Here is a 22506-nt window from a genome sequence, read left to right on the forward strand (position 1 = left end):
CCTTCACTGCTGAACCTGGGGGGCATCATTGGGATGGTCATGGCCAAAGTTGTAGTCATCATCCCCCTCTACGGATGGATGATCTTTCTGTAGTGGAAGCAAAGGTAAGTGGTCCAGCACAGGCCTCACCTGAGCTTCCCCAATGAAAGTGTTCTCAGCTGTGGGAGATGGAGAAGGGCAGGGAACAGTAAAGAGAACAGAAGGAGGGAGAATGTTCCTGAATTTCCCAAGGACTGCATCCCTGGATCCTGATGTCCTTCCAGACCACCTGGAAATTAGAGTAGCAAATGCAGATGAACACAGAGCCTGCTCCGAAGGAATTCAAAGAGGCATGCAGGAGACACAGGAGCTGACTGCTTAACTGGAAAGAGCTATAGCTGATGAAGAATACCTGAGAGTAGACCAGCACAAGCAGACAACATGTTACAGGAAGTGATATCTATAAAAAGAGACACCTCTTGAGTTGGGCATGTGTGACTAAAATGGAAATTAAGAGTCTGGTGTGTAATAAAGCCACAAACAGAAGAAATGTGTATGGAGAACGTAACACTACAACAAGTAAAAGAGTTGAACACTAGAAATCTAACCCCCTGAAAAAGTATGGAACACCCATTGAAGTGTCTCAGTTGAAGTGATTGCTCCACAAACAGGGACATGAGTATCATCCCAGGAGCCACAAGAGAGTAGCCAGATACTTGGGCAGGTGGAGACGATAGGATTTCTGTGGCTCCCTGTGCTGCCAACCTTACCTACTGGCTGAGACCAATGACTGACCTGCCTCACAATCTAGAGAGGACAGCTCCTAAAAGACAATGCCCAAGGTGGTCCACCAGCAGCACATGAGTGTTCACATTTGCAAATATTCACATGTGGTTATGTGATGTTCAAAGTGAATTTAAAAAGAAACATTAGAGAAGTCTTATAAATATAAGAATATTTGCACAATGGAAACTTTTATACATTAAGTCCCTGCAAAACACACACACACACACACACACACACACACACACACACACACACATTCACCTGAAAATACAATGAAATTCTTTTTCAAAATCCAACAGCATTTTTGTAAAAATAAATTATTTGTTTTCAAAAATTTGTGTGTAGTCTAAGAAATAAAAATGGGGGAACAGAGGAGGACACAATAATCTCAGTCCTCGGAAAATGCAGACAGGAGAATCATGGGTCCAAGGATATCTATGGTTACATAGCAAACTGTAGGCGACTGGGCTCCAAAGACCTTGCACACACAACACAATACCTACATGTGGACTGAGGTCAGAGCAGATTGAAAGTTGTGGGACTACAGGATAAGGATGGAGATGCATAGATGTTGGAGTGTAATGGAAGTTTACAAATGATCATTTAAATGTGCATCCGACAGTTTCAGACAGGCTCTGCCTTCGATTACCGTAAGTAGAAGTGAGAGGTGGAAAAGCAGCAGCCAGGGAAGCAGCAGAAGACAAACAAGAATTCAAACCATGAGACTGAATCTGCAGGGTGCAGGAGCCAACACTGAAAGGAAGAACTAGAGAGCCAGATTCCAGAAAGGCAAAAGTGAAATATGGTGTGAACAGAGCGAAGAAAGCAGAGATGTGTCAAGAGGTCAGAGAAGAGGGAAGAAAAGAAAAGAGGAAGAAATAGAAGTGGGTTGGTACACTAGTTCATTGCTCTGATTTGCAGTGTTGTGAAGGTCTGCTGGCTGCTGGCCTCAGGTCCTGGTGATTCTCAGACCTGTCTCTGCCTGGCTGCTGCAGAGCTGTTTGCTGCCCAGGTCCCCTAATGTTATCTGAACTCAGAGAACAGCTGAAACGCAGGAGTGAGAACCAGCATGGTTGACACACTGACACTGTTTCTTCTCCTACAGGCCAGCAGAGTAAAGCCTAAACCCCAGCCAGGTGAGTGACTGTCATCTCAAGGGAGAGATGAGGGGCTGTTGGGAAGTTTATTATGAGAATGGAAGGGAGCCAGAGAGATGATTCGGTCAGAAACGCAGGGGATATGGGTAGGAGGTCCTGAGTTTGATGTATCCAGAGCTCACACATTATAATCCAGGAATGAGGCAAGAATTTGCAAGTCCTGCTCTGGTCAAGCAAGAGACAGTGAGAGTCACAGGATGGCCGAACACCTAGTCTAGAACAATTGGTGAGTTTAAGGCCTGTGAAAGACCATGTCTTTAAAAACTAGGGGGATTGCTCAAGGTGATAGGTCATGGTCATAACATTTTCTAAAATAATTTCATGTGAAATATTTTAAATTACATATTAATGAACAAAAACAGTAAGTTCCAGTTAGAGAACTCAATGGGAAATGGAGCTTGCTCCCAAACTCAATGACCTGGGAATGATTTCTGGGGACCCAAATGTAATCCAGAAAACTGACTCAGGACAACTATCATCTGCCTCTCATCATCATCCACAGGCTCCAGATGAGACATCATCCCTTCTTCCTCAACTAAGAGACCTCCCAGTGCTTGGATCTCTCACCAAGGAGATGAGTTTATATCAAAGTAGTCATTGGTGATCAGACACCCTGCATCCCACAACCTCCCATGTGATTCTCTCTGGGAATCAGAGCTCATGGCTGCAGAATTCTGCTGTGAAAGATCACCATACTTGGATAACCCCCACTCCTGCTACATGGTCTCTGAAACCCTCTGCTTGGAACCAACTTCATCTCGTATGTCTCTGGGCCTGAGAGCCTGACTGTGCTCTTTGTTCTCTGCTCATGGACTTATTGACACTTTCAATAAATACCTTACTTCCCGCATTCAATCTCCATGTCTCTCCTGAGCCCCCTCATAACACAACTTAGAAAGTTGCACACTGTGTCTAGGATGTGGGCCACTGGGATAGATATAAGGACAATAGTCTGCATTGAAACCAACAGCCTGATAATCAAGGTTCACCTCTTCCTTACTCTCAGGAGGCTGACATCTCATCCAGAGCCCAACCCCCACCACACATGCTACACATCAAGTGTCAGACCAAGGCTTCCTTTCCTCACAAGCCCAACTGCATGCACTCACATTCTCATTTCCTACCATGTCGGCATTCTGGACTCTGGGTTCTCTCCTAGAATACGACATTTGTTGCAAGTCCAATCTGTCCTAACATTTGATAGTCAGCACATCAACTTCTAATAAAACCCTGTGGGGACACAGAAAACCATCCAGAGTGACCCAGGAGGAATGAAACCAGGCTTCTCATGACAGAAGAAGTTCATGGACACACTCTATACAGATCTACCAACGACAGTGAGCCATAATTGAAGTGGCACAAATACAGCTCCAGTTCACCAATCACAAGGCTCAATGACTACCATTCATGGGCCTTTTCTGGGTAATTGGGGAAACTGTTCCCAATCCCATGAGGAAAGCTAGAGCTACTTGGGGTCATGAAGAGGTCACCAAGACTCATGTGGCTAAAGTGAAGCGCCCTGGAGTAGCTAAGAGGTATCTACTGTTGTTGTGACTGCATCCTAACCCCCTAAGACTGAACACAGCAGCTCTCATAAGTACAGGGACTTTGGGAGCAGGGATGATATTTTCTCTGAGCATTCCTGAGGGGTTCTCACAGCAGGATGCCATGATGGTAGTCTGCCCAACCATTACAAGGAGTCCATTTGTCAGGTCCATGCCTCAGGCATCTGTACTAAGAGAAGGAGCCTTAATCCACTTGCTCAAATGTGACTTCTCAGGTCCTTTCTCATTGCTCAAGAGGGAAAATCAAGAGACAAACCCAGAGCAAAGACATAAAGAAACAATGTTCTCAACAACATAGGTGCTTAAGCTCCAGTTGAATACATTTAGGCAGACTGTATCTCTGAGGTGCCAAAGGGAACATTATGGGCCAACTAGCAAGTAGACATTGATTTCTGCCCTGGTGACAAGTGTTTGGTATGTGTGTTCCCTAGACTGAGATGATCGGTAAAAAAAAAAAGTACTAAAAGAAATTGGGAATCAAAACATGCCTGTCATCCCTACTATTGACAGGTAGTGATGGGAAGATTGTCAATTGGAATATTGGTTCTCAACCTGTGGGTCACTACCTCTTTGAAGTTAGAAGGACATTTTCACAGGAGTCACATTTCAGATATCCTGAATATCAGATGCTTATATTATGATCATAACTGTAGCAAAATCACAGTCATGAATTACCAATGAAATAATTTTATGGTTGGAGTCACCCCAACATGAGGAAATATCACAGCATTACGAAGCTTGAGAACCACAGAATTGGAGGCTATTCTTGGTACCCCTTGAGTTTAGGCCAGCCTGGGTTGCATGAGACTCTGTCTTTAAATCAACAGCAAAGCCTAACAAAACTGAAAACAATAAAGAGGGGCATGGATAAAGGTCCTCAGTTCCCTTTTGGTTAGAGATGGAGAACTCGAATATGGTACCAGTATTCTCTCCAGATTTACATAAAAAATTGTGACTGCCAATACTTTAGTTTTTGCATGTTTGTTTTTGTTTTCTTCTGTTTCTGAGGAGGGGGTTTCTCTATTATATAGGTCAGTTCTCCTGGAACTTGCTTTACACACAAAGGCTGGCCTCAAAGTCAGAAAATCTCCTCCTGCTGCATTCTATAAAAAGTACCTCCATGCCAAGGGATTAACACTTTTCTGGCTTTTGTTCATTTATTTGTTTTGGTTTTGGTTTGTTTTAACCTAAATATAATAAATCTGAGAGAGGGTGGGAGTTTGTATGCTTCTGTGACCACAAGCTTGATGACACATTTATAAATGTCTCTGTCCTTGGCTATCAGGAGATGTTGGAGGGGTCTGAGCTCCTCCCCGAGTCCCACTCACCTGGCCTTTAGGGCACAGTATAGAGTCTCTTTCCAGGAACACCCTGGGTAGGGGTTCAGGCAGGAGCTCATCTGAGGCTGAGGAGCAGGTGAGGCAGATGAAGATGATGATGTTATCCTAGGGAAGAAACACAAGGTCAGATGGCAGCAGGCAGCTGTGCTATTGTAAAGATTAAGCTGCAGCCAGTGCATCCTGTCTATACCACAAGCTGCCATCCTCTCTAGCTTCTCCACTCTCTTCAGGCACCAGTCGGGGTGTTACTTTGACTCTGGATCTATGTGTTGTCACTAGGGAAGAGAGATCAATGAGAGTGTGTGTAAGGAAGTAGTGACAAGACTGGAGAAGACAGGAACAGGTTTCATCTATGAGGGTATCTACTGGGCCCACAGAGTCTAAAGTAGGCATTATCTGAAGGATGGTTCTAAAATTGAATCATCCACAGACAAACAGGAAGGTTTGAGCCTGTTTTTTCCCTCTGCTGTCATGGGATAAGTTAATTGGTTATAAAGTCAGAGAGTCTGAATGCTGTAGACAATGAAAAGAACTGGATTCTGAAGAATAACAGAGCCTGGGCGTAGGGAGGCCTTGTTTAGTCAGGATAAATACTGGGTTAATATGTGGTGACAGATCAGCTATGAAAGGAACCTTACATGATTTGTTTCTGAGATCCAGTGCACGTGTGTGCAAGTCAGTTTGGGCTCATGTACAGAAGTGCAGAGGACAACCTCAGGTATGGTAATTAGCAACACCATCCAAGTTCACCATCAACTTTGTGTTTCTGTTTTTGATTGGTTGGTATTTAGTTTGATACATAGGCTTTTCTAGGTTTGGCTGTGATTCCTTGGTTTATGTTGTTGGGGTTTTTTTTGTTTGTTTATTCTTTGATACAAGCTTTCACCAGGCAAGCTTCAAACTCAATTAGATCCATGTGCCTCTGCCTTCCTCCTCCCAAAGTCAGACTTGAAGCGTGTATGTGTATGTCTATCGTGGGTTATGATATTTTAAATAACAATTATTCATTCTGGGGTGTGTGGTGTGGGTAGGGACCCATGTGCCTCAGCACCACACATACTCCAACCCTGCAGGCTGACACTCCCCATGGTCCTGCGATATGCAAAAGCCCCGTGTGCACCCCAAAACCACAGACTTCCTGTCCCAAATGAGAGCATGACTTGGGATTAAGGAGCCAGCAGGTGGCAGCAGTACAGCTGAGCACAATGGGTATTTGGCATCCTTAGAATCCATCAGAGCCTGTTGTATACAAATGCTGGGGTCCAGCAGCAGACTTAGGGCAGTCCTGTCAGGTACAGTCCCCTTCTTGGGTGGGTTAGTTATCAGATGACCTCCTGCCCACAACCTCAGACAGTCAAAGTAAGGCAGATGAATCTGGAGGTGAGTGCTCATGGCCAGGAGGACATTTGTACAGACTTCACTGAGCCAAAGATGTTCACCTGGCAGAGTGCTTTCTTGCCTGTCATGGACAGAAAATGATGTTCTCTGTCCACTGTGAAACAAAGGAGCAGGATGGTGCACACCTGTATTCACCACTAATGGAAGGCAGAGACGAGAGGATCTGTGGGAGTTCCAGATCATCCTTCATTACATAACAAATTTAAGGGCAAGCTTGGCTAAGCCACAGCCTAAATACCTTTCAGTTGAGCACCTGTCCCTAAAGGCAGGTTGAGACCCTTTGAGGAAGTTTATTATGAGAAGCATGCAAGGGAGCAAGAGGGATGATTCAGTCAGAGAGGTGTACATGGGTAGCAGGACCTGAGGTTGACTTAGAGCAGCCACAATATAAGTGAGGGATATGGCAGGAATTTGTTATCCCAGCCCTGCATGAGCAAGAGACAGGGAGAGTCATGGGGCTGACCATGTAGCTAGTCAAGACTAATTGGTAAGTTCCAAACCAGAGTGCCATGATATAAAAAAAAACTGTGGATTTCTCAAGATGGTCAATTATGGTCATAACCTTTTATAAATTTATGTTAAATGAAGTATTTTTAAATGATATATTAATGAACAGTGCATATCAGTGAGAAAGCTCAATGGAAATGGAGCCTTCTGCCTAGCACAGTGACCTGGGTATGATTCCTGGTGACTCAAATGGTACACAGAGACAACTGACTGTGGACAATAGTCCTCTGCCTCTCAGGATCACCCATAGACCCCTGGTGAGACATCATCTGTTTGTCCTCAGAGAACAGACTTTCTGGTGCCAGGATCTCGCACCAGGTAGGTGAGTTATTTCAAAGTAGTGATTGAGGGCACACTCCCTCCATACCACCACCCTCCCTGCCTCCTGTATAGGAATCAGAGCACATGGATGCAGGATTGTGTGTGACAAATCCTAAGAATCCATGTCAGCTCTGATGTCCTCTCTTTAGAAACCATGTCATCCAGTCTGTCTCTGGTCCTGAGAGCCTGACTGCTGTTCTCTGTGAATTTTTAAATTTTTTAATAAATGTGGAATCGTAAATCAATCAACTTGAGCAAGTTGAGAGTAAAACTGAGATCAAGACAAGTTCAAACCAGAAAATCTCATTCTGGGACCAGCAGAAGTTAGGACTGTGCCCTGCTTGCTCCAGTCTGCATGTTCAGATCCAAGAAGCCCATACCACCCCCACCTCTGCCACCCTTGAGAAAGTAATAATAAGATGGCTGAATTACAACTCTTCCTTCCCCTCTCCATAGACACATGTCCATCAAGCACCTGGAATTCCTCCTCAGGCAATTGAAGGTTCCTCAGAACCTCAACACAAGCCAATAATGCACAGTCATCCTGTAACCAATAATAACTCAAGAAGTTTCATATAGACTTTGTTACCCCACTAAAAGACAGCTGTTTAACTGATAAATACTCAGAGAAGCATTTCTCAACAGGAATCAATCTAGAAGAGATCCTTTCAACCCATCAACACAGATAAGCTTAGTCCCTTTCATTCCATCCCTGAGTTCAACTTGCCTGCATACATTGAGGTCAGAAGAAGAAGCAGGCAAAGAAATAAAAGTCCAAGCAATCTATCAGGAAGTTTCTGTAGACGCTCTTCTCCCATATGAGACCTCTAAGCGAGTTGCAGCCTGTCTCCGGAATACAAGTCACAGGAGAGGGACAAGGACCATGGTCCAAATTGAGAACCATGGATTGATAATCAATCCCTTCTCCCTGGCCATTTCCATCTAACCCAGAGCCTTGATCCCATCATGCTTCACATCCAGTGAAAGACCATGGCTTGCTTAATCCCATGTGGGGATTCCTTTCCTCACAGGTTTAGCTATACACACTCACTTTCTCATTTCCTGCCATGTTGATATTCTGAATTCCAGGTTATCTCCTAGGACAGGTCTTTTTTTCCCATGTCTACTCTGTCTTAACATTTGATAGTCAGCAGATCAGCCTCTCCCAGGAAACCTGTTGAAACACCGGAAACCATCCAGAGTGACCCATGGAAAAAGATCTACCAACCACATTGAGCCATAGCTCCAGTGTGGAACAGATGTAACTCCAGTCTACCAATCACAAGTCTCAAATGGATGTTATTCATGGGCTTTTGATGAGGCATTGGGAAAATGATCCCCAATACCATGAGACTAGTTCTAGATAACTGGGTTCATGGAGAGGCCACCAAAGCTCCTTGTGGCTAAAGTGAGGTGTCCTGGGGCAGCTCTGAGGTGTCTGCAGTGGTTGTGACTGCATCAAAGCCTTCCGAGGTTGAATTCAGCAGCTCTCATGGACACTGTGATCATGGAAGCAAGGGTGGGGTTTCTTCTGAGCATCCCTGATGCGTTCTCACAGCAGGATGTCGTGATGGTGATCTGTGTAGTCATCCAAAGTGATGCATTCTCAGCTCAACACCACAGGCAACTGCACACAGAAAGGGGCCCTTAATGCAGTTGCTCAAATGGTCATGTGACTTCCCAGGTTCTTTTCCATTGTTCAAATGGGAAAAAATATAGACAAGCCCACAGCAATATTTCACACAGAGCCAACATAGTCAACATCAGAGGTGCTTACCGCTGATTGAATACACTTAGGGAGAGTGGATCTGTGATCTGCTACAAGGGAAATTTATGGTCCACGTGGGGAGATGTTGGCTTCTGCCCTGGCTACACTTGTTCACAATGTGTGTTTCTAGCCTGAGAGAAACAGTAGGAAAAAGTACTAAGAGGAACTTGGGCATGAGAACAGGATGTCGCTGCAGTAGGCTGGAGCAGCTTCCAGTGACAAAAGCTTCAGGAGAGAATACTCTTCCCTTAGGGTGTTACAGTTCAGTGAAACAGGCAGCCTCAGATGGCTTTGGTGAAATAACTTATGCTCTTTATTCCTTATGGATACAATCTTATAAACATATTGGGGTGGGGGGTCTAAAGGCAGATGCTTTCTATTGGTTTGGTCTGAAACGTTAGGGATGCCTCCTTTGTGGAGGGGCCTTGGGACGTCTAGACTGATTGTCACAGTCCTGTCCATGTGGTGTCATGGTCACAAGTTTCAGTACAGGAACCTGGTCAGGAGTAGATTTAAACACATACCATTTTCAAATATCAGCATTGATGGGGTTTCTTTTTTATTGGTTATATTTCTTTAGTTACACTTCAAATGTTATTCTCTTTCCCAGTTTCCTGTCCATAAGCCCCCATCGCCTCCCCCTCTCCCATAAGGGTGTCTCCCCCACCCACCCTCCATTACTGCCCCCCCAGACATTCCCCTGCACTGGGGGGTCTAACCTTGGAAGGACCAATGGCTTCCCCTTCCATTGGTGCCCCAACAAGGTTATTATCTGCTACATAGAGAATTGGAGCCCTGGATCAGTCCATGTATAGTCTTTGTGTAGTGCTTTAGTCCCTGGAAGCTCTGGTTGGTTGGCATTGTTGTTCTTATGGGGTTGTAAGCCCCTTCTGCTCTTTCAATTCCCTCGAAGGGGATCCCATTCTCAATTCAGTGGTTTGCTGCTAGCATTCACATCTGTATTTGACATGCTCTGGTTGTGTCCCTCAGGAGAGATCTATATCTGGTCCCTTAAAGCACGCACTTTTTAACTTCATCAATCTTATCTAGTTTTGGTGGCTGTATATATATATATATATATGGGCCAGAAGTCGGATAAGCTCTGAATGGCTGTCCCTTCAGTCACTACTCTAAACTTTGCCACCATATCCCCTCCTATGGATATTTTTGTTCCCCCTTTTAAGGAGGAGTAGGAACATCTGCATTTTCGTCATCCTTCTTCTTGATCTTCCTGTGATCTGGGGATTGCATCTTGGGCTATTCGAGCTTTTCAGCTAATGGCCACATATCAGTGAGTGCATACCATGTATGTTTTTCTGTGATTGGGTTACCTCACTCAGGATGATATTTTCTAGTTCATTCCATATGCCTATGAATTTCATGAAGTCATTGTTTTTGTTGGCTGAGTAGTACTCCATTGTGTAGATGTACAACCTTTTATGAATACATTCCTCTGTTGAAAGGTATCTGGGTTCTTTCCAACTTCTGGATATTATAAATAAGGCTGCTATGAAGATAGTGGAGCATGTGTCTTTGTTGTATATTAGAGCATCTTTTGGGTATATGCCCAGGAGAGGGATAGCTGGGTCCTAAGGTAGTGGAATGTCCAATTTTCTGAGGAACCTCCAGACAGATTTCCAGAGTGCTTGTAACAGTTTGCAGGCCCACCAACAATGAAGAAATGTTCCTCTTTCTCCACATCCTTGCCAGCATCTGCCATCACCTGAGTTTTTGATCTTAGTCATTCTGACTGGTGTGAGGTGGAATCTCAGGTTGTTTTGATTTGCATTTCCCTGATGACTAAGGATGTTGAACATTTCTTTAGGTGCTTCTTGGCCATTTGGTAATCCGCAGCTGAGAATTTTTTTAATAGCTATGTGCCTTATTTTTAATAGGGTTATTTGGCTCTCTGGGGTCTAACTTCTTGACTTCTTTGTATATGTTGAAAATTAAGCCTCTATCAGGTGTTGGATAGTTAAAGATCTTTTCCCAATATGTTGGTTGCCTTTTTGTCCTACTGACAGTGTCCTTTACTTTTCAGAAGCTTTGCAGTTTTATGAGGTCCCATTTGTTGATTCTTGATCTTAGAGCATAAGTCATAGGTGTTTTGTTCAGGAAATTTTCCCTAGTGCCCATGTGTTCGAGATACTTAATCCTCTCATTTTTACCAGGTTTTCTCGGTGGCAGCACAGTCCATTGACCCCAATTATCTCCAGCTGGTCTCTTGGGATTGAAGATCTTTTTCTCAATGCCTGGAAAAAGCCCATGAACACTACTCATTTGAGACTTGTGATTGGTGGACTGGATCTGCTTCTGTGCCACACTGCATCTATGGCATGCTGTCCTTGGTAGATACCTATCAAGCATGACCATATACCACTTCTGGGTACAACAAAAGCCTGATTTCTCTCTTACTTGATCAGTCTGCATGGTTTCCTGTGTTCCCAGAAGCTTTCTGTTAGCTGACCAGCTGAGTACCAAATATTAAGACAGACTGGTTATGGGACAGAAGTTTTGCCAAGAAAGACCAAAGGGTCCAGAATATCAACATGACAGGGAATGAGGAATTGAGTACATTTAGTTGGCTTCTGAGGAAAGGAACTCCAATGTGGGGCTCAAGCAAGCCAAAGTCTGTCGTCTGATAGGTAGCATCGAAAGATCAGAGTTGTGGATAAGATGATCATGGCCAGGGAGTAAGGGAGAGGGGAACCAGGATCTCAGGAAGTAGTTATCAAGGTGGACCATGGTCCTTGCATCTTTCCCTGTAACCTGCATCCTGGATACATTGTGCACCTCTCTAAGAGGTGTCATGTAGAGCAAGGGCCAGGGCCTCAGGATACATTGAGGTGGGATGCTGGGAATAAGACCTTCGTGGAAAGTGTCAATAATTTGATGAGCACAGATATAGCAGCACAGTCAGGCTCTCAGGACCAGAGACACAGGATGGCCTGGGTTCCAAGGAGAGGGTATCAGAACCCACATGGCAGAAGAGGGGTTATCTACCTACATCTCCCCAAGAATGCTGAAGTTTCACAGCACAATCCTGCAGCCTTGAGTTCTGATTCTCAGAGAGGAGACATAGAAGGGGGAGGTATTCAGGAATATGTGCTCACCAATAACCACTTCAATGTAAACTAAACTCTCTGGTGAGAGATCCTGGCACTAAGAGGTCTATTAGTTTGGGAATAAGAGATGATGTCTCACCGGGAGCCTGTGGATTACCCTGAGAGGCAGAGGACAACTGTTCAGAGTCAGTTTTCTCCTTGTACCATTGGATTCCCCAGGAATCACACAGGTCATTGGGCTAGGCAGCAGGCTCCATTTCCAACTGAGATATCTCACTGGCACACACAATTTTTTACTGATAAATAAGTAATTTAAAATACTTCACTTCAAATAAATTTAGAAAATGTTGTCTGTGATTTATCACCATCAGCAATCCCTGTCATTTTTAAAGACATGCTCTTTGATTCGACTGGGACTCACAATTGTTCTAGATTAGGTGGACAGCCAAATCATGACTCTGCCTTTCTCTTGCTTGACCAAGGCTAGAATTACAATTTCCTGTCACATCCATGGCTTATAATATGTGAGCTCCTGATCCATCAAACTCAGGTCCTGCTACCTATGCATATCTGGCTGAATCATCTCTTTGGCTCCCTTCCATGCCTCTCATTAGAACCTTACCAACAGCCCCTCAGCTGCCCCTTGGGTGACAGGCACTCACCTGCCTGGGGTTTAGACTTTACTCTGTTTACCTATAGAAGAAGAAACAGTGTCCCTGTGTCAGCCATGCTGGTTCTCAGTCCTGCCTCTCAGCTGTTCTCTGTGTGCAAACAACAGGATGGACCAAGGCAACAAATAGCTCTGCTCCACCCAGGCAGGGACAGGTCTGAGAATCACTACTACCTGAGGCCAGTAGTCAGCTAACCTTCTGTACAACACAGCAAGTCAGAGGAATGACTACTAATGTACTGACCCATGTCCTGTGTCCATTTTCTTCCTTCCCCTGCTCTGATTTCCTGACAGACACAGTCAGACTTCTGCTGTCTCTCAGGATGCAGCTCTTCCACACCTCTACTGATCCCATTGGATGGCTGAGCCTGTCTGAAATGATGCTATGCAAATTTAAATGTTTATTTGTAAACTTCCATCACATTCCACCATCTATTAATCTCTGTTCTTATTCCATAGTCTTCCAGATCCCATGACTTTAAATATGCCCGGACCTCAGTCCTCGCCTGGGTCTCATGTTGTGTGTACAAGGACTTTGGAGCCCAGTGGCCTACAGCTATGTAACTGCTGATGCCTTGAACTCCTGATGCTCCTCTCTCCCCTTACCTAGTGCTGGTATTATGGCCTCTTTCACTGTGTCCCCACTTTTGTTTCTTAGAATACTCATTAATAATAGAAAACAAATCCTTTACTTTTGCAAAACTGCCATTAGAATTTGAAAATGTTGTGCACTGTCTCTGTAGTGTTTTTATGTTGTAAGGAGGTAAAGTACAGAATTATCCATTCTACACATACTCTTACATTTATACCATTTTATTAAAGTTTTAAAATTTTACTTTGGACAGTTTGTTTCCACATGTGTATATTTGCATTGTGCACACACATGTGGATGATGGAGGACAACCTTGGGCATTGTCCTTTGGGAGGTGTCCTCTCTGGATTATGTGACAGTTCAGTCTTTGCTCTCACCCACTATGAAGGCTGGCAGCACAATGAGCCGCAGGGATCCTAGTGGCTCTGCCTTTCCAAGCATCTGCCAACTCTTTATGTGGCTCCTGGGATGATACTCATGCCCATTTGAGGGACAAATACTTCAACTGAGCCACAACCTCACTCTCCATTTGTTAATTTTGCTTAGCAACTAGTGTCCAACTCTTCTGCCTCTTGTAGATTTTAGGTTCTCCCTATACATTTCTTTCTGTTTGTGAGTCTCTTACATACCATTCTCTTCATTTACATGTTAATCTCACATCCACCACTCTAACAGGTCTCTCTTTTTATAGCTATCCTCTGAGATATTGTCCCTGAATGCTAGTCTACCCCCAGATCTTCTTTAAAAGCCACAGCTCTTTTCAGATGAGCGGTCAGCCCATCAGTTCCTCCTTGAATTCCTGAGGAGCAGGCTCTGTGTTTATCTGCATTTGCAACTCTATTTTCCAGCTGGTCTAGAAGGACAGCATGCTCCATGGATGCAGTCCCTGTAAGTTCAGGTACATTTCCTTTTTTCTCTTCTCTTTAATATTGACTGCACCAGCCTTCTCTTCTCCATCTCCCACTGCTGAGAACAACCCCAGGGTTGGGTGAGTGTCCCATCTTGTCTCCTGTGTGGGATGTGTGATAGGGAAAAGTTGTTAGATGTTCACACTATGAGGGAATATCCTCATTGAAGAAGGGGGAGGGAGAATGGGATAGTGGATTTATGGATTTATGAACTGGAAACTGAGGAACAGCATAACGTTTGAAATGTAAATTTGAAAACTTCCAGTTAAAAATAAGTTCACACAGGGAATGGAATTGATGCTTAAGGTTGAGCTTCTAGAAGAGTAAGCTCAAATGCACAGTTCCAACTGTCCTGGTTGTGTGTCCAGAGATTTTCATTTGTCACAGATAACTAAGCCAGACTAATACAGTCATAATTTTTTACTTACATGTATATAGTATACAAATATGATTAGTTCATAGAGTTTTCTGCTTGGCCCTTAGATCCAGAGTTTGATCTTGAGTATCCATAGGAAGAGTGCACAAAACCTTTAATCTTAGCTCAAGTGGTAGTGGCAGACAAATTTTTGTGAGCTGACCAGTAGCTTGGTCTATGTGTCTAGATCCACATCAAACAGAACTGAGTGAGCTATAATCCTAGTACAGAGGAGGTGGAGACAAGCTTCTCCCTGCATCTATAGCCTTCCAACCTAGTCTCAATGGGAAACTTGAAGCCAATAAGCAGGCTGTCCCCAGAATAAGGTGGGTGACATTTTAGACTGTCCTCTACCTTCCTCATGTAAATGAACAAATGTGCACGGGCATGCACACACACACACACACACACACACACACACACACACACATACACATATACTCACAAACACACAAACACCCAGACATACAAACACAACTACACACAGACTTATACACAGATACACACAGAGATACACACAGATACATACACACAGAGACACAAACACAGAAACAGAGACATAGACATAACCCAGATAACACATACAGAGACACACAGACACAGGAACTTGCACACACACACACACACACACACACACACACACACACTCACACACATCTGAGTTAACAGAAACATATATTCACACACATTGAGTGCACCAAATTGTGTAAAAGAAAATAAACAATTTAGCTACATATGTACAGCTCAGTCCAGGGCAGAATATATTCCTTTGCTTTACAAACATCACTAAGGGTAATTTCCAAGACATTTACCTTTTTTGGAATTCTAGAACTGTGCTTCTCAACCTGGGCATCACTGTTGCTTATATGGATGACATATCATGAATATCAAGTATATTTACGTTGTGATTCATAATCGTAGGATAGTAAGGTTAGGAAGTAACAATGACATACTTTTATGCATTCCCATAACATGTGGAACTCTATAAAAGATTCGTGGCATTAGGAAGGTGGAGAATCAGTAAGCTAGACACATACAGGAAACACCTGTTTTCTCTCTCTGCCCAGAATCCAGGCAGCTGCTATCTGAATGTAATCATGTCAGTGTAGCAGCAGAAGCCTGCACAGATGAGTTCACTGTGGGCATCCTCTCATAGGTTACCTTTAGTACACTCAAGAGCCACTGCTGGGTGTCGTGGTACATGCTCTACTGTCCACACACAGGCAGCAGAGGCAAGGCAGATTGCTGTGAGTTCAAGTCCGGAGAGGACTACGTAGTCAGTATTAGGACAGGACTACATGTTGGGACCTCTACATAAAATTAATTAATAAGCAGAAGGAAGAAAGGAAAAATAAAGAAGCATTTAACTTTAAAAAATAGTGACATGAGGCCACAGAGCAAGGGTGTACGAAACAGTGCAGAAACACACATTTCCCTGCTGCTGTAGGGCCATATGCAGGAACACACAGTGACTATGCTTGGCCTCAGGGTTCCCAGTCCAGGGGACTGCAGTTCCTTCTGCATCAGGGGGGCTGGAGGGATCAGGAGACAGAGCAGTCACGTCATAAACATGAGGACTTTTTTTTCATTTCCTAATGTCTGAAGGACAGGAGAGAGAAGACAGTCATGTCCTTGGGAACTATGAAGAAAATGAGGGACTGTGGTGACATGTGGCAGTTACAGTTAGACCTGAGAACATCAGAACATGCAATGGCACTTACTATGTATTCTGAGCTGAGGTTGGAGCTGCGTGGAGATGCTGCACACAGGGACCAATTGGAGCCATGCCACAGGATGAAGAGAGTCAGCTCCATCCTAAAGAAGTACATCCATTTGGAGGTCATGAGTGAAAGTGGGCAGGGCTGTAGTCAGACAGGGAACAATAAGGGTGTGAGGAAAGGGTGGCCGAAGCCTACAGTCAGGTCTCCCTCTGTCTGTGCAGAGGATGACAGACATAGGAGGCAGAAAAACTTGTCACAACTACAAGGAAAAGATGGTTTTGACAGAGATTTGGGCAGAGCCAACAGAAAAGAATATGAAAGGAAGCTCAGAGTAGTGAGGCACAGCAGGGACAAAGAAAGGGTTGGTTCAAAGCCTGAGCCATGGTGACTCACCATGTCCACAGTCCCACCAGATAATGAGACTATGAAAGCCTACAAGTAGGAGAGGACATCTTGTACAGCAACACTGAGGTGGTCAGGAGTCCAGAGAGAATCAGAGTAAAGTGAGACCAATAGCCAGGCTTCCTGACTGGAGGAAGGCAGGCTCTCCAAATCTCTACATACTGTGGCCAGCAACTTCCTTTAATGATCCGGCCTCTTTTTTTCCCCATGTTGAAGAAGGTATGCCCTCTGATCACTGACAAGAAGGTCAGTCCTTGAGCCCAGCTTCCATTATTGGCTGGAAAAGATGGCTTTGTCATCCACAGGCAGCACTCACCTTGGTGAGTAACCTTGACCTTCTGCCTTGACTACACTTCCCCATTTCCTGTGTGGTTTGTCATCTCTCTGTGTTTTCTCCATTCCTTACCTCCCCTCATCACTCTGTTTCTTATTATATTTCACGGCAGGCCGGTTGTCTGGGTCTCTCTATAATCTAACATAATGAAGTTGTCAGTCTCTAAATCATTTCAGACACAACAAGGAAGGTGATGATAAGAAAAAGCATTCAGTCCCTGGTCCGAGCACAGTGGATGCCTGCTGCTCCCTCTGCTTTTCCTTCCCCTTCTCCACTCAACTCTTTGGACATTTCTTGCCATTCAGGGACCTTTCACAGAGTTCAGGCAGAACCACGACCTGATGGACTCTCACTGCCTTGGCCTGATCCCTGCTGAAAGACTCCAGCTTCCCTGGGCTTCCTGGACAGTGACTCTGAAGATACTCAAATTTACAAAGGAGTCTTTCTACCTCCTCCCCCATGATCAGCTCCATGGAAGGCAGGAAGATGTGGCTGTATCAGAGATAGTGAAATCATTCTCCCTGAGTGGCGTGTGCAGGGGCATCTTCCCGTTTCCTTAGGTTTCCTGGCTCTGATTGCCTTGTTCATGCTTCCCTGAAGCTGACTATGCAGCCTGCCCTCTCTCACATCTGCCATCCACACAGACTCCATGGTCCTCAGATCCCTTCACCTAAGCTAGACCCAATCTCTCCTGGCTTCACCGCCAGCCACACATGGACAGACTTCTGTATCCAGAGTACCCTTAGAGACACTGAGGCACCAAACCTTTGAGATGAGTTGACCCAACATAGAAGGTCATTGAGGACACGAATTAGGGATATGGTACTTGTAAGAATGAGCTTTTTGTTGCTTTGCGTGTGTGCATGCCTGTGGGCATGCATGCGTGCATGTGCGTGTGTGCGTGCATGTGTTTGTGTTGTGCGTGTGTATGTTTGTGTGTGTGTGTGTGTGTGTGTGTGTGTGTGTGTGTGTGTATGTGTGCTTCAATTTTATCTCAAGTAGTCCAAGCTGGTTTGTGAACTTGTTATGTTGCCAAGGACGACCATGATAATCCTACCTGGTCCTCCCTTGAGCTAAATTTACACATGTGCACCATCAAGTCTCTTTATCCTCTCTTGCACATAAAACCTTTGGTTCTGTGCATGCCAGGAAAGTAAGCACTCACTTTACCACATGCACCATATTTATAGCAGCAGTGAGGTCTGTGAGGATGCCCTCCTGGTCAGAGTTCTCACCTCCAGGTTACATCTGCCTTTCCCTTACTGCCTGAGGTCTCTGTGTAAATAGTGACTCTATTGTTAACTCACCCAGGAAGGGAATGGACCTGACAAGATTGCCATGTCATGAACTGGACAGCATCATTTTTACACAACAGTCTCTGGTGGGTTCTAAAGGATCCCAGATGCCTCTTATGTCCTGCTCTACTGCTGCCACCTGCTGGCTCCTTAATCACACACAGATCATGAGCTCTGTTCTGGTTTCATGGTTTGGACTCAGCTGAATTGCCCTGGGGACCCTGATGTGGGAAGTACATATATGTCTCAAAAAAAATGAAACAAAACCAGAAACGCAAAAAGGAAACACGAAAGAACTCATCTCCCTAAAACAAACAAATAAAAACAAAAAACAAAGGAAACCAAATCAAAACGACAAAAAAAAGCACATCTCAAAATACCAAGAAACCAACCAAAAAAACCCAAAGTCGATAGTCAAGTTGAATGGTGTGCTCAGGTTGTGCTCCAGACTCCACATATCTGACACACACTTACTTGCACACACATGTGCCAGTAAACCCACACAAACCCACAGAGAGAGAGACAGAGAGAGACAGAGAGAGACAGAGAGAGAGACAGACAGAGAGAGAGAGAGAGAGAGAGAGAGAGAGAGAGAGAGAGACCAGGCTCAGTGACTCTTCAGACTCCAGTTCCTGACAAGTTCACAGCATTCAGATTCTCTGATTTTATACAGAACTGGGCTATCCTATGACAGCAGTGAAAGAGAACAGGCTCAAGGCTTTCTATTTGTCTCTGAATCCTCCCATTCCAGAAACAACCCTCAGATAACACAAACTGCAGGCTCTGTGGGCCCTGACCCAGCAGATAACTTCATGGATGAAAAGGAACTCTACTCCATATGCCACACCACTTGCACACATATTCCTTGATTTCCCTAGTGACAACACACAGATGGAACCTCTAAATACCCACCCAGAACGTGGCCTCAAGACTGTGGAGGAGATGCTAGAAATGGTGGTGGAAGGTTGGTGGCTGGTGATGCAGACCCGATGCACAGGCTGCAGCTTTACAATAGCACAGTTGCCTGTTGCCATCTGAACTCCTGTTTCTTCCCGAGTCATCAGCTTCATCTCCCTAATCTTCTCCCTACCTCAGCAGGAGCGTCTGTTCCACCCCTGTATAGGGGAGCCCCCAGGAAGTGATTCTAAGATGTGTTTCATTAAAATAAAGTAAGAATGCCAGATAACCGTGGGGTGAAGAGTACACAAAATGCCAACTCTCTATACTGTGTTCTAGAGGCTCAGTGAATGATACTGGGTGACCAGCTCTGTCTCCTATGGTTTGAGGTCTTCCAAAGAAAGATAGAAACTCCCCCTCACTCCTCTGTAAGTGGTACGTGGCTTAACACAAACCAAATCAAAACCAAAAAACCCAAAACCTAATAATAACCAGGCATGGTAGTCAGGACTTCATCCCAATCTGTAAGACGCAGCAGCAAGGGTGTCACTGAATTTCAGGCCAGCCTTGATCTACAGAGCAAGTTCCAGAACAGTCAGATCTATGTAGTAGAGAGAGCCCATTCACAAAAACAGAAACACACAACAGTGAACAACCAAACAACAAGAAGCTAAAGTATTGATACTCACATTGTTAAACATCAAGGTCTGAAGAGGAAACTGGTATCATCTTCAAGTTCTCCATCCTCAACAGAAAGGGAACCAACAGATGACTTTTCTCCATGACCTCTCTGAGTGTTTGGAGTTTTGGTTAGCATTGTTGGTTTTAAGAAAAAGTCTCCTATAATGCAGGCTAACTTCAAACTCAAAAGGTACTAAAAATAGCTTTGGTTTCATGGGTTCTCAAGATTTTTAATACTGGGATAGATCCTCATGCTGGGGTGACTCCAACCATAAAAGTATTTCATTGCTATTTCATGACTGTGGTTTTGTGACTGTGATGATCTTAACATAAACACCTGATATGCAGGATATCTGACATGCCACTTCTCTGAAAATGTTGTTCTTCCTTCAAAGAGATGTTGACCCACAGAGGTTGAGAACCAGTGCTCCAGCTGATGATCTTCTCATCAATACATGACCACAGTTGAGGTGACACGTATGTTATGATGTCCAGATCCCTCTGGTACTGTTTCTTACTAATGAGCTCAGTCCAGGAAACACACATTCCAAACACTGTTAGCCACGGCAGAGGCCAAAGTCTGCTTCTCAGTAGGACCATGATGTTTTCTTTTAGCTGATTAGATACAGTCTGCCTAAGTGTATAAAACCAAGATTTATGCACTTATGTGATGTTGAGAATGTTGGCTTGGGTAAGTCTTTGCTGTGTGCATCTCTGTGTTTTTTTCCCTTTTCACAATGGGAAAGAATCTAGGAGTGTTCATATTCAACGATGCTCAGAGGAAACATTACCCCAGATCCCAAAGTCACCATGCCCATGAGAGCTGTTAAGTTCAGCCTCAGGAGGCTTGGGTGTAGTCACAACCACAGCAAACACCTCACACCTGGACTAGGACACTTCCCTTTAGCCACAAGGAGCATTGCTGACCTATCCATGACCCCAATTATCTCCACTTGGTCTCATGGGATTGGAAGTCATTTTCTCAATGTCTCAGCAAAGGCCCATGAATGATACTCATTAGAGGCTTGTGATTGGTGGACTGCATCTGTGCCACGCTGCACCTATAGCTCACTGTGATTGGTAGATCTCTATCAAGTATGGCCATGCACATTTTCTGGCTACAAGAAAAGCCTGATTTCACTCTTACTTGGTCAATCTGGATGGTTTCCTGTGTTCCCACAAGCTTTGTGTTAGAAGCCGGCCAGCTGACTACCAAATTTAAAGAGAGACTGGACTTGGCACAGAAGTTTTGTGCTAAGAAAAACTAAAGCTTCAAGAATATCAACATGGCAGGAATGAGAAATTGAGTGCATTATATTTAGAAATATATGTGAGGAAAGGATATCCAACATGGGATTTAAGCAAGCCATAGTCTGTCACTGAATGTGAAGCACAGAGGAATTGGGGCTGTAGGTGAGAGGGCAGTGTCCACGGAGTAAGGAGAGTGGAACCCCAAATCTCAGGCTGTATATCTCATTGTGGACCATTGTCCTTGCCCCTCTCCCATAGACTTGTTTCCTGGACACATTCTGCAAATCTCTTAGAGGCCTCATATGGGAGAAGTCGGTCAAGACAAACTCTAAGATAGATTTCTGGGAAATAAAATATTTATTTGCTGTCAAGGTTCTTCTGCCTGTAGGGCATGCAGATTAGCTGAGCACAGGGCTGGATGTAATGGACTGAGCTCATCCAGATTGATGGGTTCACAGGATCTCTTCAAGATTGAGTCCTGTGGAGAAACAGGCTTCTCCGACAGATTTTCAATGAAACACTTCTCTTTTATGGAGATAACAAGGGTTATGTGAAACTCTGTGTGATAGGTTCTGGGAAAGCTTCATTTACATGAAGAGAAATTCCATGTGCTTGCTGGACCTGTCCTTATAGCCCAAGAGAAAGTCAGACCTGTAATACAGCCAACTTTCTCTGTGCCTACCACAAGGGTGTAGGAGGTGGGGGTGGTATAGGCTTCTTGCTCCTGAACACGCAGACCTGTCATAATTCAGTTGGTGTCAGGATAAGATTTTCAGGGTTTGGACACATATACACCTCAGCCTTGCTCTGAACTAGCTCCCTGAGTTGCCTGAATTTCTGATCCCTCTTTTACTAAAAGGTATCATTAACTCTATGAGCAAAGGAGATCAGGCTTCATGGATGCAGTCCTTGTCGAGTTCAGGCACATTGCCCTATGTGTATTCAATTAAGGATAAGCACCTACGTGATGTTGAGAATGGTGGACCTGTCTGAATCATTGCTGTGGGACTATCTATGGTTTTTCACTATTGAACAATGGAAATGGACCTGTGAAGGCACATGACCATTTGAGCAACTACATTTAGGTCAATTTTCTGTGTGCAGCTTCCTGTGGTGTTGAGATGCAAATGGACCACTATGGATGACTACACAGACCACCATCATGGCATCTTTCTGTATGAACACATCAGGGATGCTCAGAGAAAACACCACCCCAGCTCCCAAGGTCACCATGCCCATCAGTGCTGCTGAGTTCAACCTCAACAACCTCAAGAGGCTTGGGTGACAACCACTGCAGACACAATGAAAATATTCTAAGACCCTTCACTTTTACCATAAGAAGCCTTGATGACCTCTCTATGACACCAGTTATCTCCATTTAGTCTCATAGGATTGGGGATGATTTTCCAAATGCCTCAGCAAAGGCACAAGAATGATACTCATTTCAGGCTTGT

The 22506-nt window shown here is 44.4% G+C and overlaps 1 long non-coding RNA gene across 2 annotated transcripts in view; it reads left to right on the forward strand.

Moving 5' to 3' along the window:
• Window positions 1-1902, forward strand: part of LOC134481168 (uncharacterized) — a 7198-nt gene extending 5296 nt beyond the window's left edge. Inside the window, exons 2-3 of one of the 2 annotated variants that reach the window (XR_010056490.1) lie at window positions 1-104; window positions 1871-1902. The exon at window positions 1-104 is cut by the window's left edge and continues 86 nt beyond it. This is a non-coding gene — a long non-coding RNA (uncharacterized LOC134481168). The other variant, XR_010056489.1, reaches the window with a different exon arrangement.

The sequence above is a fragment of the Rattus norvegicus genome, chromosome 12, assembly GCF_036323735.1.
Source record: "Rattus norvegicus strain BN/NHsdMcwi chromosome 12, GRCr8, whole genome shotgun sequence".
NCBI lineage: Eukaryota > Metazoa > Chordata > Mammalia > Rodentia > Muridae > Rattus > Rattus norvegicus.